General features: G+C 45.5%; 12 non-coding genes and 2 pseudogenes across 12 annotated transcripts; 10 read left to right on the top strand and 4 right to left on the bottom strand.

Annotated features, from left to right (window-relative positions):
• Positions 1-1,091: 1,091 nt before the first annotated feature.
• Positions 1,092-1,255, top strand: LOC134999752 (U1 spliceosomal RNA). Its single transcript, XR_010201826.1, has one exon. It is a non-coding gene; the product is annotated as a U1 spliceosomal RNA (small nuclear RNA).
• Positions 1,256-1,407: 152 nt separating this feature from the next.
• On the top strand, positions 1,408-1,542 carry LOC134999420 (U1 spliceosomal RNA; annotated as a pseudogene).
• Positions 1,543-2,244: 702 nt separating this feature from the next.
• On the top strand, positions 2,245-2,408 carry LOC134999637 (U1 spliceosomal RNA). The gene has a single exon (XR_010201716.1). It is a non-coding gene; the product is annotated as a U1 spliceosomal RNA (small nuclear RNA).
• A 152-nt stretch (positions 2,409-2,560) lies between these two features.
• LOC134999437 (U1 spliceosomal RNA) lies at positions 2,561-2,695 on the top strand (annotated as a pseudogene).
• A 698-nt stretch (positions 2,696-3,393) lies between these two features.
• On the top strand, positions 3,394-3,557 carry LOC134999642 (U1 spliceosomal RNA). Its single transcript, XR_010201721.1, has one exon. It is a non-coding gene; the product is annotated as a U1 spliceosomal RNA (small nuclear RNA).
• Positions 3,558-3,709: 152 nt separating this feature from the next.
• LOC134999362 (U1 spliceosomal RNA) lies at positions 3,710-3,873 on the top strand. Its single transcript, XR_010201470.1, has one exon. It is a non-coding gene; the product is annotated as a U1 spliceosomal RNA (small nuclear RNA).
• A 668-nt stretch (positions 3,874-4,541) lies between these two features.
• On the top strand, positions 4,542-4,705 carry LOC134999798 (U1 spliceosomal RNA). Its single transcript, XR_010201870.1, has one exon. It is a non-coding gene; the product is annotated as a U1 spliceosomal RNA (small nuclear RNA).
• Positions 4,706-4,857: 152 nt separating this feature from the next.
• LOC134999444 (U1 spliceosomal RNA) lies at positions 4,858-5,020 on the top strand. The gene has a single exon (XR_010201539.1). It is a non-coding gene; the product is annotated as a U1 spliceosomal RNA (small nuclear RNA).
• A 671-nt stretch (positions 5,021-5,691) lies between these two features.
• Positions 5,692-5,855, top strand: LOC134999692 (U1 spliceosomal RNA). Its single transcript, XR_010201768.1, has one exon. It is a non-coding gene; the product is annotated as a U1 spliceosomal RNA (small nuclear RNA).
• A 6,630-nt stretch (positions 5,856-12,485) lies between these two features.
• LOC134999581 (U5 spliceosomal RNA) lies at positions 12,486-12,601 on the bottom strand. Its single transcript, XR_010201660.1, has one exon. It is a non-coding gene; the product is annotated as a U5 spliceosomal RNA (small nuclear RNA).
• Positions 12,602-12,876: 275 nt separating this feature from the next.
• Positions 12,877-12,992, bottom strand: LOC134999512 (U5 spliceosomal RNA). Its single transcript, XR_010201590.1, has one exon. It is a non-coding gene; the product is annotated as a U5 spliceosomal RNA (small nuclear RNA).
• A 286-nt stretch (positions 12,993-13,278) lies between these two features.
• LOC134999592 (U5 spliceosomal RNA) lies at positions 13,279-13,394 on the bottom strand. The gene has a single exon (XR_010201670.1). It is a non-coding gene; the product is annotated as a U5 spliceosomal RNA (small nuclear RNA).
• A 270-nt stretch (positions 13,395-13,664) lies between these two features.
• On the bottom strand, positions 13,665-13,780 carry LOC134999539 (U5 spliceosomal RNA). The gene has a single exon (XR_010201617.1). It is a non-coding gene; the product is annotated as a U5 spliceosomal RNA (small nuclear RNA).
• Positions 13,781-13,924: 144 nt separating this feature from the next.
• LOC134999578 (U1 spliceosomal RNA) lies at positions 13,925-14,087 on the top strand. Its single transcript, XR_010201657.1, has one exon. It is a non-coding gene; the product is annotated as a U1 spliceosomal RNA (small nuclear RNA).
• Positions 14,088-14,591: the final 504 nt, after the last annotated feature.

Below are 14,591 nucleotides of genomic sequence, written 5' to 3'. Positions count from 1 at the left end.
AAAAAACAAGAAGAAATCTGCACTGTTGACGCACTGGACAGAATGAATGAATCATAAAATATAACCTTTATTAAGTATGTATTAAAATTGGATAAATATTAATATTATTATCCCAAACTGCAGTGAAACATAAAGGTTAAAATCACAGAACTAACATACATGTGCATAAGAAGAATAAAGAGATGTGAAAAAAAGGTTTAAAAAGCGTGTCCGTGTGTGATTATTTTTGAAGGCACAACCCTGGCGGGGTTGTTTATATAGATATATATGTTGCTAATAATCACTTTCTAGCGTAATGTTATTAAATAGCTGTTAGTATCTATGTCGTCAGGTACCACTGGGTCGTATCCTATATACTCCTGTGGGAAACTTGACTGCATAATTTGTGTTTCCCCTGGTCGGCTCTCGTATAATTCAGATCTCTTTGTCTCAGGTCTCTCTCCAGCCTAGTTTGCTGTCTGTTTCCACTTCTCTTTTCTTGAGCCGCTGCCTTCTATGCCCTTGTGCACTCTCCAGACTTCTCCTGTCTGCTTACTTTGTGCCTTCCAACGCACAATGCAAACTACAGGTAGTGCTGCAGGGCCCACACCCTTTTACTTGCCTTACAGAGCAGCTCTGGAGCTGTTACAGTGCCCAGCTGCAGCAAGAAATCAGCTTGAATGCTTCAGGGGCTGGGGCATAGCCAACATGAGCCCCACACCGACGGAGGGTGGAGGTGTTTAATGCAAACTAGGGGTCAGCCAAGCGCCGCAAAAGGCCGCCATGCCCTGCATGCCCCTTTTCTCTTTTCATATGCAGACGAGGGTTGAAGCCAACTTTGACCCACTGCTTGGATGACATCACCATATGCAAATCCATCTGCGGCAGGCCTTCCCCCAGGAATGCTTGCACTAGTTGTTGCATTTGGTTTGTTGTTTGGGGGTGCTTCAGTATTAGGCAGCCTTCTGCCCTCCCATGTTCATCTGAAAATATGTGTTCTCCCTGCAGTTGTTGTCCCCAGATGAGAGTTCCCTTGTGCTGCCTCAGTTGAATCTCCTTTACTTGACAGAGATGTGCCTGAGCAGCGGCCCTCCCCAGCCCTATCCCAAATCATACTTATTTTGCATAGGAGATACCATGGTCATGAAGATTGTTCTCCCAGGGTTAGGTTCATTCATTGCGTTCTGGGTATGCTGACCTCTGTGATTTCCCCAAATGTGGGAAACTCAACTGCATTATTTGTGGTAGTGGGGGACTGTGTTTGTGCTTTCCTCTGGTCAGCTCTGGTAAAAGTCAGATTTCTTTGTCTCAGATCTTCCTCTAGCCTTGTTCTTCTTTCAAGAGTTCCCTTGTGCTGTCTCAGTTGGATCTCCTTCACTTGACAGGGGGGTGCCCGAGCAGCGACCCTCCCCAGCTCTAGCCCAACTCCTACTTACCTGCCAGGTGAGATACTATGATCATGAAGTTGCTTCTCCCAGGGCAAGGCTCACCCATTGCACTCTGGGTGTGCTGCCCCTGCGATTTCCCCAAATATGGGAAACTTGATTGCATAATTTGTGTTTCCCCTAGTCGGCTCTCATATAATTCAGATCTCTTTGTCTCAGGTCTCTCTCCAGCCTAGTTTGCTGTCTGTTTCCACTTCTTTTTTCTTGAGCCCCTCCCTTCTATACCCTTGTGCACTATCCTGACTTCTCCTCCTGTCTGCTTACTTTGTGCCTTCCGATGCACAATGCAAACTACAGGTAGTGCTGCAGGGCCCACACCCTTTTACTTGCCTTACAGAGCAGCTCTGGAGCTGTTACAGTGCCAAGCTGCTGCAAGAAATCAGCTTGAATGCTTCAGGGGCTGGGGCATGGCCAACATGAGCCCCACACCGAAGTAGGGTGGGGGTGTTTAATGCGAACTAAGGGTCATCCAAGCGCCGCAAAAGGCCGCCATGCCCTGCATACCCCTTTTCTCTTTTCATATGCAGATGAGGGTTCCAGCCAACTTTGGCCCACTGCTTGGATGACATCACTGTATGCAAATCCGTCTTCTGCAGACCTTCCCCCAGGAATGCTTGTACTAGTTGTTGCATTTGGTTTGTTGTTTGGGGGTGCTTCAGTATTAGGCAGCCTTCTGCCCTCCCATGTTCATCTGAAAATATGTGTTCTCCCGGCAGTTGTTGTCCCCATATGAGAGTTCCCTTGTGCTGCCTCAGTTGAATCTCCTTTACTTGACAGAGATGTGCCTGAGCAGCGGCCCTCCCCAGCCCTATCCCAAATCATACTTATTTTGCATAGGAGATACCATGGTCATAAAGATTGTTCTCCCAGGGTGAGGTTCATTCATTGCATTCTGGGTATGCTGACCCCTGTGATTTCCCCAAATGTGGGAAACTCAACTGCATTATTTGTGGTAGTGGGGGACTGTGTTTGTGTTTTCCTCTGGTCAGCTCTGGTAAAAGTCAGATTTCTTTGTCTCAGATCTTCCTCTAGCCTTGTTCTTCTTTCGAGAGTTCCATTGTGCTGCCTCAGTTTGATCTCCTTCACTTGACAGGGGGGTACCCGAGCAGCGACCCTCCCCAGCTCTAGCCCAACTCCTACATAACTGCCAGGTGAGATACTATGATCATGAAGGTGCTTCTCCCAGGGCAAGGCTCACCCATTGCACTCTGGGTGTGCTGCTCCTGCGATTTCCCCAAATGTGGGAAACTTGACTGCATAATTTGCGTTTCCCCTTGTCGGCTCTCGTATAATTCAGATCTCTTTGTCTCAGGTCTCTCTCCAGCCTAGTTTGCTGTCTGTTTCCACTTCTCTTTTCTTGAGCCGCTGCCTTCTATGCCCTTGTGCACTCTCCTGACTTCTCCTGTCTGCTTACTTTGTGCCTTCCAACGCACAATGCAAACTACAGGTAGTGCTGCAGGGCCCACACCCTTTTACTTGCCTTTCAGAGCAGCTCTGGAGCTGTTACAGTGCCCAGCTGCTGCAAGAAATCAGCTTGAATGCTTCAGGGGCTGGGGCATAGCCAACATGAGCCCCACACCGACGGAGGGTGGAGGTGTTTAATGCGAACTAAGGGTCATCCAAGCGCCGCAAAAGGCCGCCATGCCCTGCATACCCCTTTTCTCTTTTCATATGCAGATGAGGGTTCCAGCCAACTTTGGCCCACTGCTTGGATGACATCACCGTATGCAAATACGTCTTCTGCAGACCTTCCCCCAGGAATGCTTGTACTAGTTGTTGCATTTGGTTTGTTGTTTGGGGTGCTTCAGTATTAGGCAGCCTTCTGCTCTCCCATGTTCATCTGAAAATATGTGTTCTCCCTGCAGTTGTTGTCCCCAGATGAGAGTTCTCTTGTGCTGCCTCAGTTGAATCTCCTTTACTTGACAGAGATGTGCCTGAGCAGCGGCCATCCCCAGCCCTATCCCAAATCATACTTATTTTGCATAGGAGATACCATGGTCATGAAGATTGTTCTTCCAGGGTGAGGTTCATTCATTGCATTCTGGGTATGCTGACCCCTGTGATTTCCCCAAATGTGGGAAACTCGACTGCATTATTTGTGGTAGTGGGGGACTGTGTTTGTGCTTTCCTCTGGTCAGCTCTGGTAAAAGTCAGATTTCTTTGTCTCAGATCTTCCTCTAGCCTTGTTCTTTTTTTGAGAGTTTCCTTGTGCTGCCTCAGTTGGATTTCCTTCACTTGACAGGGGGGTGCCCGAGCAGCGACCCTCCCCAGCTCTAGCCCAACTCCTACTTACCTGCCAGGTGAGATACTATGATCAGGAAGGTGCTTCTCCCAGGGCAAGGCTCACCCATTGCACTCTGGGTGTGCTGCTCCTACGATTTCCCCAAATGTGGGACACTTGACTACATAATTTGTGTTTCCTCTGGTCGGCTACTCGTATAATTCAGATCTCTTTGTCTCAGGTCTCTCTCCAGCCTAGTTTGCTGTCTGTTTCCACTTCTCTTTTCTTGAGCCCCTGCCCTTGCCCTTGTGCACTCTCCTGACTTCTCCTGTCTGCTTACTTTGTGCCTTCCAACGCACAATGCAAACTACAGGTAGTGCTGCAGGGCCAACACCCTTTTACTTGCCTTACAGAGCAGCTCTGGAGCTGTTACAGTGCCCAGCTGCTGCAAGAAATCAGCTTGAATGCTTCAGGGGCTGGGGCATAGCCAACATGAGCCCCACACCGACGGAGGGTGGAGGTGTTTAATGCGAACTAAGGGTCATCCAAGCGCCGCAAAAGGCCGCCATGCCCTGCATACCCCTTTTCTCTTTTCATATGCAGATGAGGGTTCCAGCCAACTTTGGCCCACTGCTTGGATGACATCACCGTATGCAAATCCGTCTTCTGCAGACCTTTTCCCTGGAATGCTTGTACTAGTTGTTGCATTTGGTTTGTTGTTTGGGGGTGCTTCAGTATTAGGCAGCCTTCTGCTCTCCCATGTTCATCTGAAAATATGTGTTCTCCCTGCAGTTGTTGTCCCCAGATGAGAGTTCCCTTGTGCTGCCTCAGTTGAATCTCCTTTACTTGACAGGGATGTGCCTGAGCAGCGGCCCTCCCCAGCCCTATCCCAAATCATACTTATTTTGCATAGGAGATACCATTGTCATGAAGATTGTTCTCCCAGGGTGAGGTTCATTCATTGCATTCTGGGTATGCTGACCCCTGTCATTTCCCCAAATGTGGGAAACTCGACTGCATTATTTGTGGTAGTGGGGGACTGTGTTTGTGCTTTCCTCTGGTCAGCTCTGGTAAAAGTCAGATTTCTTTGTCTCAGATCTTCCTCTAGCCTTGTTCTTTTTTCGAGAGTTTCCTTGTGCTGCCTCAGTTGGATCTCCTTCACTTGACAGGGGGGTGCCCGAACAGCGACCCTCCCCAGCTCTAGCCCAACTCCTACTTACCTGCCAGGTGAGATACTATGATCAGGAAGGTGCTTCTCCCAGGGCAAGGCTCACCCAATGCACTCTGGGTGTGCTGCTCCTACGATTTCCCCAAATGTGGGACACTTGATTACATAATTTGTGTTTCCTCTGGTCGGCTCTCGTATAATTCAGATCTCTTTGTCTCAGGTCTCTCTCCAGCCTAGTTTGCTGTCTGTTTCCACTTCTCTTTTCTTGAGCCGCTCCCTTCTATGCCCTTGTGCACTATCCTGACTTCTCCCGTCTGCTTACTTTGTGCCTTCCAACGCACAATGCAAACTACAGGTAGTGCTGCAGGGCCCACACCCTTTTACTTGCTTTACAGAGCAGCTCTGGAGCTGTTACAGTGCCCAGCTGCTGCAAGAAATCAGCTTGAATGCTTCAGGGGCTGGGGCATAGCCAACATGAGCCCCACACCGAAGGAAGGTGGAGGTGTTTAATGCAAACTAGGGGTCATCCAAGCGCCGCAAAAGGCCGCCATGCCCTGCACACCCCTTTTTTATTTTCATATGCAGACGAGGGTTGAAGCCAACTTTGACCCACTGCTTGGATGACATCACCATATGCAAATCCATCTGCTGCAGGCCTTCCCCCAGGAATGCTTGCACTAGTAGTTGCATTTGGTTTGTTGTTTGGGGGTGCTTCAGTGTTAGGCAGCCTTCTGCCCTCCCATGTTCATCTGAAAATATGTGTTCTCCCTGCAGTTGTTGTCCCCAGATGAGAGTTCCCTTGTGTTGCCTCAGTTGAATCTCCTTTACTTGACAGAGATGTGCCTGAGCAGCGGCCCTCCCCAGCCCTATCCCAAATCATACTTATTTTGCATAGGAGATACCATGGTCATGAAGATTGTTCTCCCAGGGTGAGGTTCATTCATTGCACTCTGGGTATGCTGACCCCTGTGATTTCCCCAAATGTGGGAAACTCGACTGCATTATTTGTGGTAGTGGGGGACTGCGTTTGTGCTTTCCTCTGGTCAGCTCTGGTAAAAGTCAGATTTCTTTGTCTCAGATCTTCCTCTAGCCTTGTTCTTCTTTCGAGAGTTCCCTTGTGCTGCCTCAGTTGGATCTCCTTCACTTGACAGGGGGTGCCCGAGCAGCAATCCTCCACAGCTCTAGCCCAACTCCTACTTACCTGCCAGGTGAGATACTATGATGTTCACTGTTAGGGCAATCAGGATGTGGAATTCCCTGCCAGGGAAGGTGGTAATGGCGGACTCTGTAATTGGATTTAAAAAAGGAATGGATACATTTCTGAATGAAAAAGCTATCCACGGTTATAATACTTAAAATATCAACATGGTTAATCCGGGGGTAACATGAGTTATAGTAGCTAACTAGTCATAAAACATTATTCAGCAAGTATGTAGAATCATCACAACTTAAAACAGGTTGAACACGATGGGCAATTTGCCTCTATTCAACCTCAAAAACTATGTTACTATATGTTACTATATTACTATGTTACTGTAGTATACAGAACACCACAATGTAATGAGCAGTGATAGTGAGCACTGATGAGGATACTAGAACTGACACTGAGCAGCAAGATGCAGCACTGGACTATTAGTAATGTACTGTAGTATGCTGAGCACCACAATGCAGCACAAGACAATGAGCAGTGATACTGAGCACTGATGAGGATACTACTGAGAACTGACACTGAGCAGGAGAGACACACTACTAGTATTACTGAGCAGCAATAAGTAACCACTGATACTGAGCACTGATATTGAGATTTCCACTGAGAGAACATAGCCACGTCCTCTCCGCTCTCTCTTCAATGCACGAGTAAAAATGGCGGCAACGCGCAGCTCTTTATATGGAATCCGAATCTCGAGAGAATCCGACAGCGGGATGATGACATTTTCCCTTGTTCAGGTTTTCCGAGTCAGGCGGGAACAACCGAGCCTGCCTCGGACCAGTGTAAACCACATGGAGTTCGTCGGGAATTCGGTTCTCGGAGAACCGAACCCGCTCCTCTCTACCTTATACCCATCAATTTTTTTATTTTCAATCTAAGCCCCTGCAGTTTTCTGTAAGCATCTGCTTCGCTATGATGATCAACAAGTCACAAGGGCAAACACTCAGGGCTTGAGGCGTAGATCTTAGGACCAGCTGCTACAAGCATGGCAGAGGTGTCACTATCACTGGTGACACCCAGAGAGGTGGCGAAGGAGATTGTAATGCAGTGCGCGCAGATAAGCAGCGCAATGGTAAAAAGGAGGCATGGTTTCATAGGTAGGGGCGTGGCCTGGTGGCCTGAATCTACATTTTGTTGCTCCGGGTGTCCCGGGGGTTGGGGGCTGCACCCGGGGACTAGTGTGTGTGCGGTGCTGGCTCCTGCACAGTGACAGGGCATGGCCACCCAGCATGACGCCTCCATTCTTGACCATGCTGTAATTGCAGTCGCACTGCAGTTCAGCGTGATCATAAAAAATGGTGTAGCCTCCTGCTGGTGCAAACTGTATGTGCGCGCAGGAAGCCGCCACCATTTTTGTGATCACAGCGGCTGAATGTGATGTCATACAGCCGCTGTGACCACGCCCCCTGTGTCTCCTCCGTTGCAGACCCCATTTTGAAGCCTTGCCCCCGCACCGCTCCATCCCTGACTTGGAAATGGAGTGTTGCTGACCCCCCTCTCCCCCCCCCGCCCCGATTGACAGGCAGAGGCGATCGCATTCTCTGCGGGGTGCCGCAGAAAATGCAGGCACATGCGTATGCTGTTAGCAATTTTTGCAGTTGGATCGCTTATTGTGATTGCATTCCAACCTGAATCAGGCCCTATTACCTATCACAATGCGCTGCGGGCAGTACAAAATTGGGTTAATATAGGAGTAAAACTCCAAGACCTGTGCTCCTTAACTGTACCTGGTGGCTAGTGGAGCGGCTGCCCAGTAATCAGTGTCCACGCCAGTGCGCACACGGTCCACCCCCTACGGCCACGCTCCCCTTCATCAGCGGCCTCGTGATCCGGAAGGGCGGTGTGTGTGTGACTGACCTTAGGAAGAAACTGGAGCCTCCGCTGCAGTGACCCAGCAACCAGGGCACGGGAGTATACAGCGCCGCTGGGAGTGATGAAGCTGCAGTAAAGATGTCTATTAGACCTAGCCTGCTGCAGCCCTTGTAGATTCTCATAAAACAAGTTCTTCTTTTCTTGTCAAAATTAATAGCTAAGAATAGGCTGCCTGAGGCAGGCCCCTGTCAAGTGGCCTGCTACTGAAGGCACCAACTACAAACTGAGCTCCCTGTTCATGGAAGCGGGGTTATAGAGGAGGATGCGCTGAGCATCTTGGGAACAGTCAAAAGCTTTGAGCCGGTTGGTGCCTCAGATCAAGATCCTACTCTACACCCCAATGTGAATCCTTGTGGAGTCCAGTGTACCCCACAGAAGAAATTAATGTGTCACACCCATTGGCAGCAACCTTAGAATAGCTGCTGACGGGCACAATTGAGAAAGGAAGGGGGGGGGGGGGGGACATTTGAATCCAGCACATAGATGCAATTCAAATATGTAATTTGTACCTTCCTATTTTAAAATATAATGGATGAACCTCACCCTGTGAGAACAATCTTCATGATCAAGAGATCTCATATGCAAAATAAGTATGAGTTGGGATAGGGCTGGGGAGGGTGGCTGCTCGGGCAGCCCCTCCCCCGTCAAGTTAAGGAGATTCAACTGAGGACGCACAAGGGAACTCTCGTCTGGGGACAACAACTGCAGGGAGACCACATCTGTTCAGATGAACATGGGAGGGTGGAAGGCTGCCTAATATTGAAGCACCATCAAATATCAAACCATATGCAACAACTAGTACAAGCATTCCTGGGGGAAGGTCTGCAGAAGACGGATTTGCATACGGTGATGTCATCCAAGATGTGGGCCAAAGTTGGCTGGAACCCTCATCTGCATATGAAAAGAGAAAAGGGGCATGCAGGGCATGGCGGCCTTTTGCGGTGCTTGGATGACCCCTAGTTCGCATTAAACACCCCCACCCTACTTTGGTGTGGGGCTCATGTTGGCCATGCCCCATCCCCTGAAGCATTCAAGCTGATTTCTTGCAGCAGCTGGGCACTGTAACAGCTCCAGAGCTGTTCTGTAAGGCAAGTAAAAGGGTGTGGGCCCTGCAGCACCACCTGTAGTTCGCATTGTGCGTTGGAAGGCACAAAGTAAGCAGACGGGAGGAGAAGTCAGGATAGTGCGCAAGGGCATCCTTTTCTCTTAGTCCGTAGAGGATGCTGGGGTCACATTAAGAACCATGGGGTATAGACGGGATCCGCAAGAGACATGGGCACTTTAAGACTTTCAAAGGGTGTGAACTGGCTCCTCCCTCTATGCCCCTCCTCCAGACTCCAGTTATAGGAACTGTGCCCAGGGAGACGGACATTTCGAGGAAAGGATTTATTGTTAAACTAAGGTGAGCATCTTACCAGCTCACACCTTAAGCATGCCGCAGAACGTGGCATTCAACAGAACACAAGCCAACGGCATGAACAATTGCAGCAAAAAGCTGACCAGAACCATAACATAACATGTGTATAACCACAAGTAATAACTGCAGACACAGTATGGACTGGGACGGGTGCCCAGCATCCTCTACGGACTAAGAGAAAAGGATTTACCGGTAGGTATTAAAATCCTATTTTCTCATACGACCTAGAGGATGCTGGGGTCACATTAAGAACCATGGGGTTATACCAAAGCTCTTGAACGGGTGGGAGAGTGCGTACGACTCTGCAGCACCGAATGACCCAACTTGAGGTAATCATCAGCCAAGGTATCAAACTTGTAAAACTTAGCAAAAGTGTTTACTAAATAGCTGCTCGGCAAAGTTGCAATGCCGAGACTCCCCGACCAGCTGCCCAGGATGAACCCACCTTTCTAGTAGAATGGGTCTTCACCTAATTCAGTAACGGCAATCCTGCCATGGAATGAGCATGCTGAATCTTACCACAGATCCAGCGCATAATGGTCTACATGGAAGCAGGACACCCAATCCTGTTGGGAGCATACAGGACAAACAGAGCCTCTGTTTTCCTAATCTGAACCGTTCTGGTGACATAAATTTTCAAAGTTCTGACCACAGCCAGAGACTTTGACTCAACGAAGGTGTCAGTGGCCAAAGGCACCATGTGGAAAGATGAACCACCTTCGGCAGAAATTGTTGACGTGTCCTCAATTCTGCTCTATCTTCATGAAAGATCAAATAAAGGCTCTTGTGATACTGCATGGTTTGTACTGTTTTCCATGTGCTCCCAGATCTTTCAAGCAAGTAGCATGGTCAAGAAAGTTCTGTTTGAAAAGAAACAACATTTACTGTCATTGTTATAGAATTTGGGAGAAAAAACAAGAAGAAATCTGCACTGTTGACGCACTGGACAGAATGAATGAATCATAAAATATAACCTTTATTAAGTATGTATTAAAATTGGATAAATATTAATATTATTATCCCAAACTGCAGTGAAACATAAAGGTTAAAATCACAGAACTAACATACATGTGCATAAGAAGAATAAAGAGATGTGAAAAAAAGGTTTAAAAAGCGTGTCCGTGTGTGATTATTTTTGAAGGCACAACCCTGGCGGGGTTGTTTATATAGATATATATGTTGCTAATAATCACTTTCTAGCGTAATGTTATTAAATAGCTGTTAGTATCTATGTCGTCAGGTACCACTGGGTCGTATCCTATATACTCCCTTCACTCAATAGGGGTTACCTCCCGGGAAGCCATCCCCATTGGCGAATTTGTGGGGGTGATTGAGTATAACCGGTAAGCTAACCTCCAATTTGTGGGGTGCTTAGGTAGATGGGGATCACTTATTTCTCTGTGTCCCCTAAGACTATATTCCTAAATTCAATACCACAGGGGGATAGCTTTCTATATCGGATAAGGAATCACTTGATAGGGAAATCTCTATGCATCATGGAAAGATCATATTTATTAATATCCAAACTAAAAAAATGATGAATAGCTTTAATTTAGCTGTTTAGATATAGTTAATTGGCGAGATATACCAACAGGTGCGGTTGCCTTAAGGAATATGGCAATTCCAATATAAATAGCAACCCTCCTTCATATAATCAGCCAGATCTTATTAAATCTGGTCCAGATATAGCCGTTCAGATATACTTAATTGACAACATATATCAATCGGTGGGGTTGCCTTAAGGAATATAGCAATTCCAATTCTCATATAAATAGCAACCTTCCTTCATATATTCAGCCAGATCTTATTTAATCTGATCTAGGCGTAGGCAATAATGCTTTCCTTAGAGGTATAGCCACCTCAATTCTTATTAGGAAGCAAAGTGTCTGTCATAATGGTTTATCCAATTCATCTAAGAAATAATATATTCCATGTGTCAGAGATTCATTACTCTCTATTTACACTGTTAAAGAGTTAATTCTTATTATGTTACAGTGTAATGAAATTATCATATAGGGAGATGTGGCAATTCCATGTGCTATATATATAATAACCCTTAGTGGTCCAGATTCCACAATGAGGAATTTTCTTATAAACCGCTGAAACACACAGCTGTTTGACTGACTTCCAAATATATCTATCTCACTTTGTAACAGTCTTATGATAGAGAAACTGTTACATATTCGGTCACTTAGTTATCTAAAGGTAAACAGACTCAGTGTGAGGGTAATATAATATATCAAATGCGCTGTCAATAATCGTGGTAACTGGTGTAATAATGTGGTATATTGAGTATGCTAGTAAGGCATATAACTGCTCTCCAGCCTTTAAGTGTTACCAATCAATTTGTTACACTGTAAAGGATTTATGGTGTCCTGTTAGGACATGCAGCTGCTAGGCTGACTCAAAGATTTATCCATTTGTAACAATTATGTAACAGTTATATACATGTTACTGGTATTACATAGAAATAGTATGACACAGGCCAGCAGTCCCATGTGTCTAGATTCCACAATAGGAGATTTTCTTTGTCTTATAAACTGCTGGAACACACAGCTGCTAGACTGACTTCAAATATATATATTACTTTGTAACAGTCTTATAGTAAAGAGACTGTTACACACTGTCATTTAGTTATCTCAAGGTTAGCAGATTCTGTGTGAGGATAGTGTTCTGTTAGAACATGCAGCTGCTAGGCTGACTCATAGAAAATGTATCCATTTGTAACAAATGACACATACAGCATTAAATTAATATCTATAGCAGCCCATGTGACATCTCTACTCTTATCATAATTGTCTGGTTATTGCCAATCTGGACAGCAGGAGTGATATATATTCACTAGTCCCAATATCCCATCATATAAATATACCCACACTGATATACTTTCTTATCAAGAGTTATTAGTAGCTATCTGTATGCACTTTAGACATTGTATCTGCTAAGTGACATCATATCTAGTGTATTCCTTTCTTATAGCTCAGCTTCTATTCCCTATTAGTGGAGACTAACAGCTAACATCATAATCATATATTTTTGTTTTATAACATTTCACATGAGTCAAATACACGCGGACACGCCGTGCCCTACACGTGTGTTTCACTGCATCTATGGCAACTTACATTAAAGCTAACAAGAAAGCACACTCGTTCTGTCTTTAAACTGATTAAAGAAACCCCAATAATATGGGGCATGCAAAAATTGAGATAAAACTCAGTTTTGCTCCTCTCCACGGAAATATTTAATAAAAGGTGAAATATTTGTTAGTTCTGAAGAGAAACCAGAGCATGACCAAGATTCCACCTGTCGCCTGAGTGCCATGCCAGCAGTTCTCATTGAGCTCAAAGTGAGCACCCAATTTGAAAGAAAGATAGCAGATTTCTCACCAGGCTTCCCCTAGCTATAAACATGGTTTGTACTCTTTTCCATGTGTTCCCAGATCTTTCAAGCAATTAGTATAGTCAAGAAAGTTCTGTTTGAAAAGAAACAAACATTTACTGTCATTTCTATGCAAATGAGCTTACATTAAAGCACACTCGTTCTATCTTTAAACAGATAAAATAAAACCCCAATAAGATGGGGAATGCAAAATTTGAGATAAAACTCAGTTTTGCTCCTCTCCACGGAAATCTTTAGTAAAAGGCGAAAGATTTGTTCGTTCTGAAGAGAAACCAGAGCATGACCAAGATTCCACCTGTCGCCTGAGTGCCATGCCAGCAGTCCTCATTCAGCTCAAAGTGAGCACCCAATTTGAAAGAAAGAAAGCAGATTTCTCACCAGGCTTCCCCTTGCTATAAGCATGGTTTGTACTCTTTTCCATGTGCTCCCAGATCTTTCAAGCAAGTAGCATGGTCAAGAAAGTTCTGTTTGAAAAGAAACAGACATTTACTGTCATTGTTATACAAATAAACTTACATTAAAGCCAACAAGAAAGCACACTCATTCTGTCCTTAAACTGATAAAAGAAACACCAATAATATGGGGCATGCAAAAATTGAGATAAAACTCAGTTTTGCTCCTCTCCACGGAAATCTTTAATAAATGGCGAAAGATTTGTTCATTCTGAAGAGAAACCAGAGCATGACCAAGATTCCACCTGTCGCCTGAGTGCCATGCCAGCAGTCCTCATTCAGATCAAAGTGAGCGCCCAATTTGAAAGAAAGCAGATTTCTCACCTGGCTTCTCCTTGCTATAAGCATGGTTTGTACTGTATTCCATGTGCTCCCAGATCTTTCAAGCAAGTAGCATGGTCAAGAAAGTTCTGTTTGAAAAGAAACAAACATTTACTGTAATTTCTATGCAAATGAGCTTTCATTAAAGCACACTCATTCTATCTTTAAACCTATAAAAGAAAATCCAAAAAGATGGGGCATGCAAAAATTGAGGTAAAACTCAGTTTTGCTCCTCTCCACGGAAATCTTTAGTAAAAGGCGAAAGATTTGTTCGTTCTGAAGAGAAACCAGAGCATGACCAAGATTTTCATCTGAAAATATGTGTTCTCCCTGCAGTTGTTGTCCCCAGATGAGAGTTCCCTTGTGCTGCCTCAGTTGAATCTCCTTTACTTGACAGAGATGTGCCTGAGCAGCGGCCCTCCCCAGCCCTATCCCAAATCATACTTATTTTGCATAGGAGATACCATGGTCATGAAGATTGTTCTCCCAGGGTGAGGTTCATTCATTGCATTCTGGGTATGCTGACCCCTGTGATTTCCCCAATGTGGGAAACTCGACTGCATTATTTGTGGTAGTGGGGGACTGTGTTTGTGCTTTCCTCTGGTCAGCTCTGGTAAAAGTCAGATTTCTTTGTCTCAGATCTTCCTCTAGCCTTGTTCTTCTTTCGAGAGTTCCCTTGTGCTGCCTCAGTTGGATCTCCTTCACTTGACAGGGGGTGCCCGAGCAGCAATCCTCCACAGCTCTAGCCCAACTCCTACTTACCTGCCAGGTGAGATACTATGATCTTCACTGTTAGGGCAATCAGGATGTGGAATTCCCTGCCAGGGAAGGTGGTAATGGCGGACTCTGTAATTGGATTTAAAAAAGGAATGGATACATTTCTGAATGAAAAAGCTATCTAAGGTTATAATACTTAAAATATCAACATGGTTAATCCGGGGGTAACATGAGTTATAGTAGCTAACTAGTCATAAAACATTATTCAGCAAGTATGTAGAATCATCACAACTTAAAACAGGTTGAACACGATGGGCAATTTGCCTCTATTCAACCTCAAAAACTATGTTACTATATGTTACTATATTACTATGTTACTGTAGTATACAG

Source organism: Pseudophryne corroboree, unplaced genomic scaffold (genome assembly GCF_028390025.1).
Source record: "Pseudophryne corroboree isolate aPseCor3 unplaced genomic scaffold, aPseCor3.hap2 scaffold_150, whole genome shotgun sequence".
Classification (NCBI taxonomy): Eukaryota; Metazoa; Chordata; class Amphibia; order Anura; family Myobatrachidae; genus Pseudophryne; species Pseudophryne corroboree.
Note: the sequence above shows the minus strand (reverse complement) of the source record. Positions and strands in the feature narration are given on the sequence as shown.